We start from the raw sequence: 18,228 nt of genomic DNA on the forward strand, positions 1-18,228 counted from the left end.
TCAAAGCAGTCATAAATACTACGGAAGACACGTGCACAAAACTAATACTTTTCAATACAGTGTGATGAGTACGTGTACATATATACTTGTATACAGTAAAATGGTGGAAGGGTGGAGGTGCGGTATAATGTAATGGTTACGAAGGCGTGGGCTCTGGAGCCAGAAACCTTGTGATCAACTCCTGGTGCCATCACTTAGTAGCGGGATGATCTTAGGCAAGTCAATAAACTTCATGGCTTTATTTACTCATCTATAAAATGGGGATGACAACAGGACATACCTTATAGGGTTGTTGTTGTGAGAAATAAATTGTAAAAACACATAAAGGTATTTACTGCATGGCACATAGTAAGTGCTCATTAAATGTCAGTTATCATCAGCTATGTGTTATTGTAACAAACACATACTCAAAGCATGGTGCGTGGCGGCCCGAAGAAGAAAGCTCTGCCTCAGAGGGAGTCAGTGATGTTGTCCTCCCAGAGGAGAGCCTTAGGTGGGTCTTGAAGGAGTTTATCAGAATGATGAGGAGTGGGAGAAGGGTATTTTACGTGTGTGCAGAAGTAGAAAGGTATAAAACAGCACAGATATTTGGGGAATCTTCACAGAGTTTCTGGTTATAAACACAGGGTCGAGCTTGCAACAGGGAGCAGCAAGAGATGTGGCTGGAAGAGGTGGGCAGGGGCTCTGTGATTCTGGGCTAGACCCTGTGCTAAGTGCTTTATGTATATAAGTTCATTTTATGGCCACCAACAACATCCTCGGAACCCCTCTGACTTCATCTAGTATCTCTCCTTCACTTGGTCACCTCCATTCACAATGATGCTTTGCTTTTAAGTGGGCGTGCATGCATGTCCCTTAGGACTGGACACTACCTAGTCTCTCCTCCTGGACAGCTCTTCCCTCAAATATCCATCTGATCAACTCCTTCACCTCCTTCAAGTCTCTCACCTTCTTGATGAGACCCACCTCACTGACCTCCTATTGCACCTGCTCTCCATATTTTCCCCCGTCCTGATCTTATTTACTTCCCCACACAAAATACTTCCCATCTTCTAATGTATAATGTAATTTACTGATTTATTATATTTATTGTGCTACCCCTACTAGAATATAAGTTCCCTGAGTTTATTATATCTAATAAAGTTAAAGGTAATGCTTCATTTTAACTGGAAGGAAAAAAAAAAGGAAGAAGGAAGGGCACTTTATTTATAGCAAACTAAACTTACAGCCTTCCTATGAGACTGTCCTTAGGAAATATGTCATGGGATTGACTCAAATAGATCCTCTTGGGATGGGGGTCCAAGATGGATCACATCTATCCTGAATTCACAGAAGAGCAGTAATGCTACAGTGAATCTCCAGGGCAAAAACAGCTTACAGAACCAACATTTTATATCCATTCCACTGGACTGCACACTGATGTGTCTCAAATACCCAGAACATTATCTGGCACATATGATATGGAGATCCATATGAATGAATAGATGATGCTGAGAGTAAACCCATGTTTGTTTGAACTCCAGAGTTTATTTCCAACTTTTACATGACACTGTCTTTTATTATCAACAAGACATAAAATATTGAGAAAAGTTTGTTGTCTCTAATACGGTAGTTAGGTCATACTAATGTTTACTTTCAATTTCTTTAAAAGATTCCCTCTAGAGCCTGCTCTCAGATGGTCCTCCAGGAATTGTGAGAGCATTAAAATTTAATGATAACAAACTACTTTTGAAACTTCAGTGCCAAAGAGCCCGACTTAGAATCAGACAGACAGACTTCAAGCCAGGCTCCACTACACACTAGCAGTATAAATCTGTGTAAGTTACTTCAGCTCTCTGTACCCAGTTTCCTCCCCTAAAATATGGAAATAATAATGCCAACTTCACAAGCTTGTTGCATCTAATTTAATTATAAGATAATGCCTGGTGAGCACTTAGCACACTATCTGGGTTACAGAAAATATTTAATAAATAGCAGAAAGTGTTATTATGATATCGTTATGCTATTAAGTTCACGGAGTATTTGCCAGGCACCAAATTATAAGAGCTTCTTGGAAGAAGTGAATAAGTGTTTGCAGGCCTCCGCGAGAGCAAATAACAGCTGCAGCCGAAGGAGAGTGTCAAGAGATGAGGTTAAGGGAGACAACAGCCAGGCGATGCTGGCCACAAAGGGAAGCTTGCTTCTTATTCTAAGTGCAAAAAGCTAGTGAACTGTCTGAAGCGGGACAGTGAGAATGGGGAAATGGGTGAGAAAGAGTGGAGGAGCAATTAGGAGGCTGCTGCAGGAGTCCCAGGGAGAGACCAGGGAGGATAGAACTAAGGTTGTAGCATCACTGAGACCGACAGAAGTAGAGGAATTTGAGATGTTATTTTGGAGGCAGAATCTACCGGCCTCGCTGATACACCTGAAGGGCAAGAGAGAGAAAAGAACCAAGGGAAAGTGTAAGCATTTGCCTTGGGCAACTAGATGCAAAAGATTGCGAGAGAAAAGGGTATTAATAAGGAAGAGTTAAGTGGTGAGCTGCCCTGCTGCAGCATCCAAAGTTACCCAGGGTTAGAAAGTCTATATTCTTAAACATGATCACAAAGTCTTGAAATGCTATAAAAATATAACTCATCAAGAGAACAAATCTTTTGGCAATTCAAATTATGAAAGTGGGTGTTTTAAGATTTTTGTAAAGTTCTGTTGAAGGCAATGAGGAAGAAAAGTTAATGTTTAGTCTATTTATGCTCTATCAGGCTGTTTCTAAAAAGCATAAATAATCTAATATTTCTTCACATGGTTACTAGAGTAATTTTCTAAAATGAAAACCTGATTACATTATTCCACTGCTTAAATCCTTCCTTAAGGATTTAAGGAAGGATTGTTTTTGTTTTTGTTTTGCGGTACGCGGGCCTCTCACTGTTGGGGTCTCTCCCGTTGCGGAGCACAGGCTCCGGACGCGCAGGCTCAGCGGCCATGGCTCAGGGGCCCAGCCGCTCCGTGGCACGTGGGACCCTCCCGGACCGGGGCACGAACCCGCATCCCCTGCATCGGCAGGCGGACTCCCAACCGCTGCGCCACCAGGGAAGCCCTGGATTGTTTTTTTTAATCGATGTACAGTTGATTTACAATGCTGTGTTAGTTTCAGGTATACAGCAAAGTGATTCAGTTATACACACACACACACACACACACACATATTCTTTTTCAGATTCTTTTCCCTTAAAGGTTATTACAAAATGTTGAGTATACTTCCCTGTGCTTGTCTGTTTTGTACGTAGAAGTATGTATATTTTAATTCCACACTCCTAATTTATCCTATCCCCCTCTTTCCCCTTTGGTAACCGTAAGTTTGTTTTCTAGGTCTGTGGTTCCTTTTCTGTCTTGTAAATGAATTCATTTGTATCTTTTTTTTTTTTTTTTTTTTTGCCTGCAGCATTGAGTCCAAACTTCTATATGTATCAGAGGAGACCCCTGCACGATGCTGTCCAACCTTCTGCCTTGCCCCTCCTGCCAGAGGCTCCCCCCTCTGCCCTAAATGCTCCCTCCTCAATCGCCTGTCTTGAAAGCGCCCAATCATTTCAATTCTGATCTAGTGCCACCGCCTCTGGAAGACTTCCCCACCCCCTAGGAGGAAGTGAACACTCCCACCTTTGTCCCTCGAATGTGTCCTTCTCCTACCTGTATACCAGCACCTACGACAACTGAATGGCATGCTTCTGTTCCCACCGGGCTGTGACCATCGTAGAGCGAAGACCATGTCCTACATATTTTAATAACATCACCAATTAACACGTTAGCTGACACTTTAAGGCCTCCATAAATGTTAAACCAAACAACTTTTAAAGTGTAAAATGGTACATAACTTTGTCTTTTAAAACAAAGATAGAATTAGGAAAGAAAACAGGAAAGAATGGCTATAAATGATTTTATGGTTTCCAGCATTCAGCAGGTCTGCTTCTTTTCACTGCATATAAAAAATAGCAAATACAAAGCAGAAAAGTATATATGGACTGCGAGGTACACTCCCTGGGTGAGGGTTTGGGGAGAGATCGTCAGAGGAACAGGAAAGTGTCTATCTATCCTGATTTTATGGCTATTGATAATTGAAAGATGCTCCTTACATAGTCACTTTCAAGGCAAATAATTTATCTGTGTTTTACTATATAACTTTATGTTCTTTAAAGCTTGCACAAGCATGGATTTATCTGCGGTGTGTGAGGCTGAGGAGAATACATGCATTTACAAACTTCTCTATGTTATAATACACAAACAGTCAATTTTAAATTCTTGAAGAAAGAGAAAAGAAAGCAAAAACATCCGAAGCTAGCTTGCTCTCCTCTAGAGATGTGATTAAAAAGACTTAACTAGGAGGCAGTTTTTCACATGAAAGTTAATCCTTAAAATAAACGTCTGTTTATACATGGCAAGTTAAACAAACACTTCTCATAAAAGAAGGAGCATAACAAAAATGATTAATTTGTAACAGCTCCTGCAAATATAATCATATAGGCAAAGCATGGTTCAGAGAAAAATGCTGTGGTTTGACAAATCTCAAAATAATGAGTAAACTAAAGGAAGAAACAAGGAATCTTTCTTGAAAATCAAAATATTCATTTTATTCAATACGAATGTTCAACTAGAATGACAAATTGAATTTAGTAACAGACATAAGGATTAGCTATGATCAGTTATTATTAACAATCTATGAAAAATAAGCATTAGATTTTAATTTTATTTTGTTCACAGTTTCTAGGATAAGGGATAAGCTCTCCCCTCCCTCAAAATAAGGCTTAGAAACGTTTGCATTTAATGGCCATTTCATCATATAATCTGGCAGATATTAGTTTAGTACAATCTGATCTTCATGAAAAATCAGTGAGGTCGTAGAGCCCCTAACCGTAATCCAATAACCCAGTTTCCAAATATTAAAAACAAAAAGTTAAATGAATTTGGCTTTGAAAAAAAAAATTGTTTCAATAAAATAAGCTTTAAAAGTTTTAAGATCTCTTTTCTATCCGGCTTTCTGAGACTGTTTGCAGTCCAGTGTCTTGAAGCTGTGCAACTGCTCCTTTCGCGCCCCTTGCTAAAAGCAAACAAAAGTAATTTCTCTTTTAAATTATACGCACATGAGCGCTCTAGGATTTCACCTAACATTTTAGAAACACCTCTGTGTCACAAGCTGAAGTTGCTTTGACGGCATACTACTTCGGTGTCCTGAGGAGAGTGCAACTTTACAAACAGCCATTCAACGAGCCTTTCTGTAAAGCTAAAAATATTTGAAAGCATCAGCTACTGCCTGATTTATCTGATAAACATACATTTTCATATGTTGGTTTTTGGGGGGACATCAAATAGGCGTGGTGAAGAGCCTGATGTGGAGAACTGGAAATGTCGGTGATGACTCATCTTTTACAGATGCCTTCAAAAATTCCGGAAGAATCTCGAGCTTCTCCTAGTCTTGCCCCAACACGACCCCTTAATTTCTCTTCTAGGGAATGGGAATGGAATTTGTTGTGATGGGAGATGTGGGTTGTTATGGACTAAATGTTTGGGGGCAGTCCTAACCCCCAATTTGATGGTACTAGGCGGTAGGGCCTTTGGGAGGAGATTGTGTCAGGGGGGTGGAGCCCACATGAATGGAATTAATGCCCTTATATGTGAGACCCCAGAGCACTCTCCTGCCCCTTCCACCATGTGAGAACACAGCTAGAAGATGCCTATCTCTACCAGTACATTGATCTTAGACTTCCCAGACTCCAGAACTGTGAGAAATAAATATGTATTATTTAAGCCACCCAGTCTTTGGCATTTTTGTTACAGCGGGCTGAACAGACTCAGACATGGGTCAAGAGAATTTTCACCACTCTATACTTTGTATGTAATCACTTCTTTCCTATCTCTTTTAACTCTCTATCTACTCCACCCTCCCAAGCAGAGAATTAGTCTTTGTCTTATACCTTTCTTTGCCGTATCCATTTTGTTATATAAGGTCCAGGAAAGCTGTCTATGTACAGGGTACCTGTACAGAACGTATAACATCATGAGTCTAGACTTCCTTGAATGGTAAGCATCTTTAGTTTTACAGACTTTCATTTCTAAAGTGGAAATATCCTTATATGCTGTATATCTTTATGTGCTGTTGTGACATGTGAAACAATGGATATGAAAAGAGGCATAATTTTTTTAAAAGCTGGTATGACAAGATACCATCATCTTTAACATTAGTCCCCGTGATAAGCATTATTTATTACAGAACAGATCTTATCTTTCAATCCATCCCTTTCCACTCCTCCTGCCTTTGCCTTAGTTCAAGCTCCTCTCGCTCCCTTGAACTCAACAGTACCCTACATGTCCTCCATGCGATCAGTTTTTCCCACCACCAGTCCATTGTTCCCACCCACCGTGGACAGAATTATCCGTAAGAAATATTTTGGATCCTGCCAAACTCTGGTTTAATATGTTCAGTGCTTTCCTATCACCCACAGTGTAATCCCAGACTTGGGAGCTGGGCACACCCTCTTCCTTCCATAAATGACCCACTTTCTGTAACGGCTGCATCTTCAGCATTCCTCCTAAATTCCTCTAACAGGAGAGGAAAAGAGAAGTACCTGCGAGTCCCCAAATCCTCCATGCTTCCCTACGTCCAAGCTTTTACACGAGTTCTTCCTTCTACTCATAATAGTTTCCTCTGCTTCTTTTTAGAAACCTCCCACCCCATCCTATCATCCTCCAAGGCTCAGGCGGCCGTCATATCCTGGGTGCACCCACAGCACTGTGCCCACACATAACTTATAGCGTTAATCATGTAGAAGAGGAATTTTTAAAAATTCATGTCTCTCTCTCTCTCTCTCCTGTATCTTATTTATTTTTCCATCCTACACATATGACCATGGACTTGATACTAAGAAAATAATGACTATATGTTAATAAATTTATTCAATAATTAGGAAACAAAAAGTAAGAAATTAAGAGGATTAAAACATTTTTTTCTGATAAGAACTTGAGGAATTAAGTGGAGAAAACTATTTCAATTTTTCTCTCTCCAGCAAGTCAATATACTGTCAGAAAGCACAAAGGAAATAGACCTGACTCCCAAAAAAAGCCCTGGATTGAATTCCATTTCTGTCCATTTATTAGATTTGTGGCTGCAAATGAGCAATAACATTTATGAGCCTAAGTTTCCCTACCTGTAAGGTGAAGATCACTGTCACCTGCCTTGTATTCTTCAGAGTTGTTAGGACAAAACAAAATGAAGTGTAAATATCTTTCATAAACTCCCAAATGCTGTATAAAGTGTCATTAATAAGCAAGGTACTATTTTAACAGGTCATACTTTTGGGAAAGGGTGTTTTTAGTGGGACTGACACAGTTCAATAAAGAGATACCATTTCTGAACAAGAGCCCAATGCTTATATTTAGAGAAATTATCCCACAAAGATCAGCTTTAATTACATAACGTATACAGTTCCAAAATGTATAGTTTTCTGAACATTTACATAAGAGAAATCAATCATGAAATTGTATTTAATAATGGAGCAGAGTTTAAAACTGCTATATAGTGTTAGTATTTTACTTTTTTAGAACATCAGTCTTATTTACCAGTAAGAATTAGAAAATGATGACAATTGCTGTCGGATAACTCCACTTGGACGCCACTGGCTCTTCAAAATTCAGTTAGGCTCAAACTGATCTCCCTATTAGATTAGAGTAGGGCCAGGCCCACCTGATTCACCACTGTAGCCCCAGCACTTACCATAGTTCCTAGCACAGAGAATAGCTCTTAATTGCACAAAAGAATAAATGAAGTGAAGACTGATATTCAAATAAAGCAGTTGAATGTCTTTTAGAGGAAACTTGAACTGTACACTGTCTTAAGAGCTTTTAAGGGAGAGCCTGGGCAAGAAATTGACAGCATTCTGAGAACTGCACCCAGAAGTGCTTATTTTGTGGCCATCTCTTTCTCATTTGCAAATGTCCCTGCAGCAAATGTAAGCAATTAGCTGTTGACTATTCTCTCGGGTTTTTCTTTTTTTCCCAAATTGAAAGCCATTCTGCTTTTATTCACTACCATTCCATCATTGCTAAGGAAGGCCATCTATCGCATCAGCATTACTATTGTATTTGGGTGGTATCCAGACTTACATCTATAAAATGTGTAAATCAATGCTTATTTGTAATAAACTTTCTATCCTTCCCTATTCTATCCAACAGCTAAACTTACATAATTTTGCTTGAAAGGTCAAATGCAAACCACACAGATCTGAATTCTACTCTACATCTCTAAACTAAAAGTCCATCTTCATTACCAGATTGCACTTTAATGTATGCATCTTCTACGACAATATCACTTTTTTCTTTTATTAGCTCCTCTACTTTTTGCCTGATTATAAAACAAGAACTATTTTTCTCCACACATAGGCCAGAACTTATATTGAATGACTACTGTCCATCACCTTTTTTTTTTAATTAATTAATTTTATTTTATTTATTTTTGGCTGCCTTGGGTCTTCATTGCTGCACGTGGGCTTTCTCTAGTTGCAGCGAAGGGGAGCTACTCTTCGCTGATGTGCCCAGGCTTATCATTGCGGTGGCTTCTCTTGTGGCAGAACACGGGCTCCAGGTGTGCGGGCTTCCGTAGTTGTGGCTCGCAGGCTCTAGAGCACAAGCTCAGTAGTTGTGGTTTGCGGACTTAGTTGCTCGGCGGCATGTGGGATCTTCCCGGACCAGGGTTCGAACCCGTGTCCCCAGCATTGGCAGACGGATTCTTAACCACTGCGCCACCAGGGAAGTCCTGCCCGTCATCTTAAGACTTTGGAACGTAAACCATTTGGTGTCATTGTGATCCAGTCTGTCAATCTCTTTTACCATCCAAGTATTAAATTGCTTAAAGCCTGGTTTTTCTATCAGCCTCCAAATTTCCCTCAGTTCCTCTCGATTCCAGACCCTTTGGCTTTGTGCCTTGTATTCTTCTTTCCCCTTCTGAATTTTGTCCCACCATGAATTTCCTACTGTCTTAAAAACAAATTTAAGCCTCTTTGTTAAAATAAGTATACATACATTACATTAAGCTCTATCAAATACACCAGTTATTCTAAAATTTGGCTGATCATCTGAATCACGTGGAGAACTTTATAAACATGAACAGCCTCAGTTCATCTGGGACTTTTTAAAATTGAAGTAGAGTTGATCTACAGTATTGTGTTAGTTTCAGGTGTACAGTAAAGTGGTTCAGTTATATATATATATTATTTTTTCAGATTATTTTCCATTACAGGTTATTACAAGATATTGAAATAGTTCCCTGTGCTATACAGTAAATCCTCATTGCTTAACTATTTTATGTATAGTAGTTTGTACCTGTTAATCCCATACTCCTCATTTGTCCCCCCGACCTTTCCCCTTTGGTAACCGTAAGTTTGTTTCTTAGGTCTGTGAGTCTGCTTCTGTTTTTGTTTTTTTGTTTTTCTTTTCTGCTTCTGTTTTGTATACAGATTCATTTGTATTATTTTTTAGATTCCACATATAAATGATATTATATTTGTCTTTCTCTGTCTTTGTCTTTGTCTTTCTCTGTCTTTCTTATTTCACTTAACATAATGTCCTCTGAGTACATCCATGTTGTTGCAACTGGCGACTTTTCGTTCCTTTTTATGGCTGAGTGATATCCCACTGTATATATATATACACCCCATCTTCTTAAGCCAATCATCTGTTGATGGACGTTTAGGTTGCTTCCATGTTTTGGCTATTGTAAATAGTGCTGCTATGAACATTGGGGTGCATGAATCTTTCCAAATTAGAGTTTTCGTCTTTTGCAGATATATACCCAGGAGCGGGATTAATGGATCGTATGGTAGTTCTATTTTTAGTTTTTTAAGGAAGCTCCGTACTGTTTTCCATCGTGGCTGCACCAATTTACATATCTGGGACGTTTTGATTCAACAGGTCTGGAGTAGGGTATATGAACCTCCACATGTTAAAATCTCTTTTCGTGGGCTTCCCTGGTGGTGCAGTGGTTAAAAACCCGCCTGCCAATGCAGGGGACACGGGTTCGAACCCTGGTCCGGAAAGATCCCACATGCCGCGGAGCAACTAAGCCCATGCGCCACAACTACCGAGCCTGCGCTCCAGAGCCCGTGAGCCACAACTACTGAAGCCACGCGCCTAGAGCCCGTGCTCCACAACAACAGAGGCCAGCACAGTGAGAAGCCCGTGCACCGCAACGAAGAGTAGCCCCCGCTCGCCACAAATAGAGAAAGCCCACGCGCAGCAACGAAGATCCAATGCAGCCAAAAATAAATAAATTTTAAAAAATCTCTGTTCGTCATTATGATTATCAGTCAGGTTTAATAAACTCTCATAAACATAATTAAGTATAATAATTTGTATAAAACCTTGAAAAGACATAATTTAGCACTTTAATTGATATTCAGTCTGATCATTTACTCTTATTTAGCTTTGAACATTTTACAGATTGGGTGTTAGAATCTTTCTAAAACACGGTTTTAGGAAGTACTGTATCTCTATATTCAAAATGTTTCTTTCCTCTGTATATGGAACCCCATTAGGGTACCACTCCTGCCCTCCTTCCACCCCACTGGCTCTGCTCCAGCCAGTGGGGGGAGACATTTGGGTTTAATAACTGAGCATGCTCACTCAAGCTCTTCCCTTCCTCCTCTTGAGAGCCAGCGGCCCACAAGAAACCAGGCTGTACTCAACTATCATTGAGAGAAAAAACAGATTTGATTTGCAGAAGGAGGCTAGAATAAGACCTCTGGATGAGGGAACGAGGAGCTGGGATCTGCACTGCACACGACCGTGTGGCGGGAAATGGGGGGTGGAGGCGTGTGGACAGAAAAGAGCAGCCCTAGATGCTTAATCTTCCCCCTTCCTGAATAAAGTCTCCAGCCTGCACCACCACCCAAACCCATGCTGGCACCCACCTGACCTCACTGAGAAAGTGAATACTGGCAGAGGAACTGCAGTGGCAATGATGAGGAGATGTTTCAGTCAGGAGCCAGAGGATAATGCAGTGAGCCAGGAAGATCCCAGCTTACAGAAGAATGGAGATAGCATGTGTTTCCAGAACCAGTATTTAAGGATAATGCAGTAAGGTGATGCAGGTGCTTTGTTTACATCAAAAAACATTTCCCTTTCCATAAACTTCCACTTGAAGCAGTTGTCCTCAAGCAGTTTTGTGTATCAGAATATATGACCATGCACTGTTTTTTTATTTTATTTTTTAAAATTTATTTTATTGAAGTATAGTTGATTTACAATGTTGTGTTAATTTCTGCTGTACAGCAAAGTGACTCAGTTATACACATATATTTTTTTCATATTCTTTTCCATTATGGTTTATCACAGGATATTGAATATAGTTCCCTGTGCTATACAGTAGGACCTTGCTGTTCATCCATTCTATACGTAATAGTTTAGAATGCACTATATTTATAAATTAATGCATTCTAAAGCAAAATAATAGACATTATACCAACATATTCTAATTACCCTCTATGTCAATAAACCATCTAACGATGATGAAAGTAGTTTGTCCCCTACACTGGTGTGTAATTGTCTTGAGAAAAGCTATAGATATAATTACCTTCTGGAGACTGTGGTTACTTTGTGAAGTTTTATTTGTTCATTCCTAAAATTAAGCTTTCTCTCCATTTCTAATATGTTCCTTCTTTAGGAGTTTCTAAATGTTATTTTTTGGATTAATATTAAAGTGATAAAAATATATGATTTTATAAAGTGCTCTTATACTTTTATTCAAAGGAGAAGGAACAAAATGTCCATGCTGTATACACATCAGCTGTACTTTTTTACATGAAGCACCCTGAACTACAACACATTACCACAGGGTGGTAGTGGTGTTATGCCCGATGCCCAGCTTTTTCTTTCAGAGCCAGGAACATAGATGGACCTTTTGTCAGAGTTAGACCGATCCTTGCCTAGATCCCGTGAGTGGCACATAATAACTCTGTTGCAAAGGGGTAAACAAATCTATCCTTCTAATCCTGAATTCACTTCTTCCTTTATTAAAGGAAGGATTCACTCACTTCCAAGAATAATCCCTTTGCCTACACATGACATTTTGATGTAACTACTTTCCCACTCGGCCACAATGACACAACTATTTTGATGCAGGGGCATTTTGATGCGGCTAAAAGAAACCACTGAACATTACTTTTTTTTTTAACCAGTAAGTAATGTGCATAGCAAACGACCTCACGCCACGCCTAAGTGTCGCAGTATTGCTGCCCTGTGTTCCCAGTTCAGATGGCAGTGCAGCCGAGGGGTCAGTGGTCAAAGGGTCCAGACAGTCAGGGATGGGACGGGAAATGGGGTGATGCTCAGGTTCTGGCTACATCTAACCAGGAGTCCTATCTTTACCACACATATTTATCTCAGAAAGGGCTATTAACCAATCTGTGTAAAATAACTGTTTATTTTCTGGAATTTCAATTGTAATCTTCAATAATCTGCTCTTCAAGTTCACTGGTTCTTCCCCAGAGATTATCTGGGTCCCAACTGCATAAGAAAATCTCAGTTACATTTCTGCCAGTTCTCTGAATTCATTGATAGATGGGTAGGTAAGTAGATGGGTAGGTCAGTAGACAGGTAGGAAGGAAGGGAGGAAGGGAGAAAGGGAGGGAGGGACGGAGGAAGGAAGAAAGAAAGAAAAAAAGAAAGGAAGGAAGAAAAAAAGAAGGAAAGAAAGAAAGAGAGGGAAGGAGTGAGGGAGGCAGGGAGGGATTATTTTTAAAATCATCAACTCCACTCTAACGATGGTTTCAATTGGCAGGACTGATACCCCTAAACGGATAACTCAGTTCTAGGAGATTTTTTTTAAGACCATCTTAATTGTTCCCCAAAATGAATAAAATCAAATGTGACTGTCCTCTGTGATCAGAACAGGGCAGAGTAAAGGTGAGAGACAAAGGCTGTGCAAATCACTAAGTAAAACGATAACACACACACAAATACCAACACGGGTTCCATACTTCGGTCACGACAGTGTGTTCCTTCATCAGGATCCATTTCCTGTCCTCCATTTATTCCTCCTCTGAGATCTACCCTGCCCTACTCTATCCCCTGCCAGAAAAACTTAACTCCTCCGTTCTTTGTGCTACTTTTGTGCATTGTTCTTACTTCTCTCTTTGCCTTGTAGTGTACTCATCTGTTTGCGTGATGCACCGGCGTGCGGAGCTGTACAGTCTGGGTGCAAATCTCGGCTCCACAGCTGACCAGTTGATAAAAGACCTGGAGCAAATTACTTAACCATTCTGTGCCTGGGTTTCTTGTCCTTTGAATTGTGGATGATAACAACGATAACTAACTTGTAGGGGTGTGAATGAGCCAATGTATTCATGTCAAGTATTTACAACACTTCCTGGCACATAGGGCTCAGCAGATATCAGTTGTTCTTATGTTATTCTCGCTCCTGCCCCTTATGAGGCAGTAACTCCCCAAAGGCAGGACCGCGTTTACTCCATCTTTGTATCCCTGGTACCCAGCACCATGCCCGTCACCTCAATGGTACTTATAATTTGTTTGTTAAACGGAACTGAACTCTTTCCTCTGCCTTCCATCTCTGATTGTTCCCTCCCCACCCGTTCTTTCCCCCAGCATGTCTGCTCTTAAAGAGTATAAACTTGTTTCACCTCTTGATTATGTCCCAGATTCCAATCTATGCTTGCCTCTCCTTTAAACTTCCTGTAAAGTTCTTTTTTTTTTTTCAAATGTAGAGTATTCTTATTGCCTCTTTCGTCTTCTCCAGGCTTCATGCCTAGCTTTCACTCCTTCTTCAAGAAAACTGCCCCTTGGCTATTTCCAAATATATCCTACCTGCCAAATCTCTCTGGGTGAACGTATCCTCCCATTACGTCCTCTAAATAGATACAGATCTCCTAAAACAAATTTCTCCATTTATTCTCCGTTTTTTAACTCCAGCTCCATGGAGATGCTATCCCCAGCTGAAACTCAACAAGTATATGTTATTTCGTGTCATATATGTTTTTGCAGAATTTTTAAAAACACATTTGTCTGGTCCAGGACACCTAGATTCTAATTCTGAAACTTCTGGGAAATAACTACACAACACCGGGTAAAAGTCACCCAGTCTGGAATGCAAAACGAACTCAGCACCTTCCCACGGCAGCTCTGCTCCTCTTCCTGTGACCCCATCTGTCAGCAGCCACAGCAGCATTTTCCTAAGCACATAATCCCCAAACTTCTGAACTGTCTTGAATTCTCTCTTGCCCCTAAATTCCTTAGTTTGCCATCAAAATGATTCTGAAACACGGTCTTCCTGTCTGTTCCTGCTGCCTGTGCCCCAATTCCGGTAACTCCGTTATTTCTCACCTAGACACCTCCTATGGAGAAATGAAGAGCAGCACCGCAGGAAGAATCTCCTGCTGGAGACAAGAGCTGGACCAGCAGCCAGCCTGCCACCAGTACTCATCCTTCATTTGGAAGTGACTGCTTCCCCTTAAAGTCTGGCCCCAGTGTGGAAAACAGCTCCACTCTTAATAGCCCATAATACAATGGGGGCAAGACAGAACACTCAAACAAGTCTTTACCAAAGACTGGCGATAACAAAAGGACGAAACACAGGGAAGACCTTGCCAGACAATATGAACAAAATACCTCTTGTCCTGCAGGCTTGTGAGCCCAAAGAGGGACCCAGGACCCCTGTGTCTTGGCTCTCCCAGCAGGTGCACACCAGATGTTCCCTGACCGCCAAGGAGCACAAGCTCAAGAGGCCCCACATTCAAGGTCTCCAAGCAAAACCCACGATGAGGAACCTTCCTCGCAGTTGTTCTTCACTCACAGGGGTGCTGGCTTACTGCGAAGGCCTCAACTGAACAGCACAATCCAACAAACGTTCCCTATTGTTCATGAAAGGAAATCTAATCCCCGCTAATTAATTCTCTCTACTCCTTTCCTCCAGAATTGTTTCCTTAAGATACAGCTCTCATCCTGGCACTTCCCTGTTCAGAATCGTGGTTGGTTGTTCATAAACCACAGAGTAAAACAAAAACCCTGCATCTGAGGCCCTTGACTGTCTCCATCTTTACTGGGCTTCGTAGCCCCCTCTCTACGTGCAGCGTCCAGCCTCACTGGTCCTGTAGCTTATGCTCCCGGCTTACTGGTCTACCTGCCATTTGCCGAACAAAACACGGAACCTCCTATCTTGGGACCCACATTTACATGTCTTTCCAGAGGCCCGGAATGCTTTTCCCCAGGATCTTTCCTCCTCACTGACTCACCTCTAACTGTTGGGCTTAAACACCCTCCTTTCCAAATGCACCACCTATGTAGAGCTCACTCATTTGCAATTCCATGTGCTTGGTCCACATGGAGCCCTATTTGTAAAAGGTAATGGATTCGCAGAGGAGAGCAATGTGCTAAGATTATGTTTACTCTAAAAAGCTTACCTCTCATTTTCAATGTTATCAGTGGTACGTGAATTCTGAAAAGTATATTAATTACAGTATGAGAAAAAAATAAATCATAAAACAGATCAAGTTACCCACTCGGTTTGTAGACGACAGTTTAACCCTATCTCCCTAACCCCCAAAAGTCATTCTAGGATCCAAATTATTTTATTTCTTCCTCATCCTACTCAAACTCCAATCCACTTGAGAAAAGCTGTGTGGAGCAAAGTGAATGTTTTGTTTTTGGCCTGGAGTGGAACATTTCCTTTCCCTCTCTTCAATTCACATATCCCTACATCTTGATGCCTATGTTAGGCCGTATCACATATGTGTTACCTTTATTGTACACAATTCTCTGTGTACACATAGAATTTGTCTGCTGAGGTTAAACAGAGCCAGGGAAGATTCTAAGGCTTGCTGTACCTTTCCCCTGGAAGGTGAGGCAACCAAAGACAACTTCGCTCCGATGCCTAATACAAATTCCATAAGTTCAGAGGTGAAAATCAGGTTCTATGATTCACACATGAAATATATCATATTTAACATATCTTTTCATTCTTTTAACACATATTGAATGCCTAATACATGTCAAGAACTATTCTAAGCCTTGGAGATAGAGCAGTAAACAAAACAGATAAAAATGCCTGCCTTCCTGGAGCTAATAGTATATTGGAGATCATACTTAAGGTTCTAGAAAGGGTTTTCACAACATCTAATTCCATTTTAACCAGAAATGAAAGGTGTGTAAAATCTACTCATTCACTTATAAACCTCACTAAACTAGTTTGTAAGCATGAACCCAAAAGTCTGAAAATAGCACGTAAAAGAATACATAAAAAAAGTTTAGGACAACATCCTATGACCACTCAAAGAATAATTTCCTACATGAGAAAGTAAGTTATCACCTCAGAGTAGCAGAACCTAAGTCCAAATGGGCTACAGGAAGAAAATTTACCACTCACTTCCAAAAAGATGCCTGTTTTCTTTTATCAAATGTATAACCTGAGGTTCTAAAAGTTTAAAAACTACGCACACATACAAACACACACACAACTATACACATTGTTTTAGAAGGCCAGGGTCATGTATATTTTTTTATAAAAAGCACCTTTAGAAAAATTTTTTTCATAATGACTCTACTAATACTGCTTTACTACTAATATCAGTTTTTCCTATGGTGGAGACATGGCAAGTAACTAAAGTCAGAAACTTCACGATGGGGGACTATAGGTCTTAGGCATTAATATAAAAATTTGTTAATAAGTAAGCCGTCTCAGGATAGAACGATTCTATACAGATCAGAGAGAAACCTTTTTATGAGAGAAACAGCTAGTGGTCTACCATAGTCCATGCTTCCTTTCCACGGTACTTGGCCTTCTAGCTACAAACTCCATTTCCTGGCCTCCCTTATATGCAGCCATGTGACTAAGTTTAGGCCAATGGGAAGTGAGTAGAAGAGATGGGGGCAACTCAAGTGTCATCCCCTTAGAGACACTTGGCCTAGATTTGGACTATGTTTTCCCCACTTTCTGCTGGCCAGCAATGGTGATGACTTGGGCAACCTTGAAATGTGCCCACTGATGCTGCATTTGCCAGGTGCTGAATGTTTGTGTCCCCCCGAAGTTCATACGTTGAAGCCAAACCCCTGTGTGATGGTATTAGGAAGTGAGGCCTTTGGGATGTGACTAGGTCTCTACCCTCATGAACGGGATAAGTGCTCTTATAAGAGACACCCCAGAGAGCTCCCTTGCCCCTTCTGTCATGTGAGGACACAGCTAGAAGATGGTCATCTATGAACTGGGAGGCAGGCTCCCACCAGACACTGCTGGCACCTTGACCTTGGACTTCCTACCCCTCTAGAACCGTGAGAATAAATGTTTTTTGTTTATAAGCCACCCAGCCTACGGTATTTTGTTATAACACCCCAAACAGAGTGCAACACAAACGTTTCACAGTTGGATGAACCCTGCGGCTAAGCTCTTGAACATGGGATTTGAGCAGAGGTAATGAGTGCCCTCTGGCCTAGGCCTTGATACATGGGCCTCCCTCCTCCAAGTTTTCTTCCTCCGCTTTCTGGTTGGAACTTGGAACATAAGGGACCCCCCCTCCCCAGGTAAGGACAATCCCTTGGGGAGATGGCAAGGAAACAACACAGAAGGAACCAGGGTCCCTGAGTGGCCTCACGTAGCAGAAATACTCACTCACCTCAGAAACTTTCCTTGGACTGTGATGTAAGAGAGAAACTTCTTTGTTCTCTCAGTCTCTGAATTTGGGGGGTTTCTTTGTTATTACAACTTGGCAACTCTAAAATCCAAGCTATGTTAGAGTCAGCCCACCAACTCTGGACCACATGCCTCTGAACTGTTACTGCTGAGAGAGGAATACATTTTTATATTATTGAACCCACTATATTTTGGGGGTTTTGTGACAGCAAGTTAGTCAACATATATTATGTTCCTACCATCTAATCTGTAATAAGTCAGTATATATAATTCTAGGAATAGGTACAAGACTCTACCCAGCATCCAATATCTTTTTCTCCTTCCTCACAGAACCCTGATTAGATACCCACTCTTTCTCTGCAAGTCATAGGCTTAGGGGATGCTGACTCTACTCCTAGCTCTAGCAAGTACATATTAATTAGTTTAATAAGTTGCTATGAGGATTCCTTTCCCGGTGCCATCTGTAATTAGTTCAGAAGTGGGATGACACCTAATTCCAGCCAATGAGATGTGAGTGGAGGTCTGGGGTTGGGGAGGGACTGCTTTTGGTATACCGGAAAAGACAGCCTGTTTTC

The 18,228-nt window shown here is 40.9% G+C and overlaps 1 protein-coding gene across 7 annotated transcripts in view; it reads right to left on the reverse strand.

The window, feature by feature from the left end:
* Window positions 1–18,228, reverse strand: part of DGKH (diacylglycerol kinase eta) — a 175,631-nt gene that overhangs the window by 104,779 nt on the left and 52,624 nt on the right. The window lies entirely within an intron of this gene.

The sequence above is a fragment of the Physeter macrocephalus genome, chromosome 13 (assembly GCF_002837175.3).
Source record: "Physeter macrocephalus isolate SW-GA chromosome 13, ASM283717v5, whole genome shotgun sequence".
Classification (NCBI taxonomy): domain Eukaryota; kingdom Metazoa; phylum Chordata; class Mammalia; order Artiodactyla; family Physeteridae; genus Physeter; species Physeter macrocephalus.